The sequence below is a fragment of the Arachis hypogaea genome, chromosome 1 (genome assembly GCF_003086295.3).
Source record: "Arachis hypogaea cultivar Tifrunner chromosome 1, arahy.Tifrunner.gnm2.J5K5, whole genome shotgun sequence".
Lineage (NCBI taxonomy): Eukaryota > Viridiplantae > Streptophyta > Magnoliopsida > Fabales > Fabaceae > Arachis > Arachis hypogaea.
The window spans coordinates 41,388,594-41,390,847 of record NC_092036.1 but is presented as its reverse complement, the minus strand read 5'-3'; the positions used below and the strand labels follow the sequence as shown (position 1 = coordinate 41,390,847).

At 42.2% G+C, this 2,254-nt stretch overlaps 1 non-coding gene across 1 annotated transcript; it reads right to left on the bottom strand.

Moving 5' to 3' along the window:
- Positions 1-301: 301 nt before the first annotated feature.
- On the bottom strand, positions 302-409 carry LOC112715646 (small nucleolar RNA R71). The gene has a single exon (XR_003159888.1). It is a non-coding gene; the product is annotated as a small nucleolar RNA R71 (small nucleolar RNA).
- Positions 410-2,254: the final 1,845 nt, after the last annotated feature.

The window sequence follows — 2,254 nt, the reverse complement described above, 5'->3', positions numbered from 1 at the left end:
CATTGGAGCAAACAACTTTGAGCTTAAGCCTCAATTAGTTTCTCTAATGCAACAGAATTGCAAGTTCCATGGACTTCCATTGGAAGATCCTCATCAGTTTTTGGCTGAATTCTTGCAAATCTGTGACACTGTCAAGACTAATGGGGTTGACCCTGAGGTCTACAGACTTATGCTATTCCCTTTTGCTGTAAGAGACAGAGCTAGAACATGGTTGGACTCTCAACCTAAAGAAAGCCTGGACTATTGGGAAAAGCTAGTCAATGCCTTCTTGGCAAAGTTCTTTCCACCACAAAAATTGAGTAAGCTTAGAGTGGAAGTCCAAACCTTCAGACAGAAGGAAGGAGAATCCCTCTATGAAGCTTGGGAAAGATACAAATAATTAATCAGAAAGTGTCCTTCTGATATGCTTTCTGAATGGAGCATCATAGGTATTTTTTATGATGGTCTCTCTGAACTATCCAAGATGTCTTTGGACAGCTCTGCAGGAGGATCTCTTCATCTGAAGAAGACGCCTACTGAAGCTCAAGAACTGATTGAAATGGTTACAAATAACCAATTCATGTACACTTCTGAAAGAAATCCTGTGAACAATGGGACTAGTCAGAAGAAAAGAGTTCTTGAGATTGACACTCTGAATGCGATATTGGCTCAGAATAAAATATTGACTTAACAAGTCAATATAATTTCTCAAAGTCTGTCTGGAATGCAAAATGCACCAAGCAGTACTAAGGAGGCTTCATCTGAGGAAGAAGCCTATGATCCTGAGAACCCTTCAATGGAAGAGGTGAATTACATGGGAGAACCCTATGGAAACACCTATAATCCTTCATGGAGAAATCATCCAAATTTCTCATGGAAGGATCAACAGAGACCTCAACAAGGTTTCAACAACAATAATGGTGGAAGAAACAGGTTTAGCAATAGCAAGCCTTTTCCATCATCTTCTCAGCAACAGACAGAGAGTTCTAAGCAGAATAACTCTGACTTAGCAACCATGGTCTCTGATCTGATCAAAACCACTCAAAGTTTCATGACTGAAACAAGGTCCTCCATTAGAAATTTGGAGGGACAAGTGGGTCAGCTGAGCAAGAAAATTACTGAACTCCCTCCTAGTACTCTTCCAAGCAATACAGAAGAAAATCCAAAAGGAGAGTGCAAGGCCATCAACATGGCCGAATTTTGGGAGCAAGAAGAGGCAGTGAACGCCACTGAGGAAGGCCTCACTGGGCGTCCACTGGCCTCCAATGAGTTCCCCAATGAGGAACCATGGGAATCTGAGGCTCAAACTGAGACCATAGAGATTCCATTGGACGTACTTCTGTCGTTCATGAGCTCTGATGAGTATTCTTCCTCTGAAGAGGATGAGTATGTCACTGAGGAGCAAGTTGCTAAATACCTTGGAGCAATCATGAAGTTGAATGACAAGTTATTTGGAAATGAGACTTGGGAGGATGAACCCCCTTTGCTCACCAAAGAACTGGATGACTTGTCTAGGCAGAAACTGCCCCAAAAGAGGCAGGATCCTGGGAAGTTTTCAATACCTTGTACCATAGGCACCATGACCTTCAAGAAGGCCCTGTGTGACTTAGGGTCAAGTGTAAACCTCATGCCTCTCTCTGTAATGGAGAAGTTAGGGATCTCTGAGGTGTATGTTGCAAAAATCTCACTAGAGATGGCAGACAACTCAAGAAAATAGGCCCATGGACTTGTAGAGGATGTTCTGGTTAAAGTTGAAAACCATTACATCCCTACTGATTTCATAGTCCTAGAGACTGGGAAGTGCATGGATGAATCCATCATCCTTGGCAGACCCTTCCTAGCCACAGCAAAGGCTGTGATTGATGTTGATAGAGGAGAGTTGATCATTCAAGTGAATGAAGAATCTTTGGTGTTTAAGGCCCAAGGATATCCCTCTGTCATCATGGAGAGGAAGCATGAAGAGCTTCCCTCAAAACAGAGCCAAACAAAGCCCCCACAGTCAAACTCTAAGTTTGGTGTTGGGAGGCCACAACCAAACTCTAAGTTTGGTGTTGAACCCCACATTCAAACTCTAAGTTTGGTGTTGGGATGTTCCAACATGGCTCTGAGTATCTGTGAGGCTCCATGAGAGTCCTCTGTCAAGCTACTGACATTAAAGAAGCGCTTGTTGGGAGGCAACCCAATGTTTTATATTTTACATATTTTTCTTTTGTTATTTTATCCTTTTTTGTAGGTTGATGATCATGAGAAGTCACAAAATTAATGAAAAAAGCAA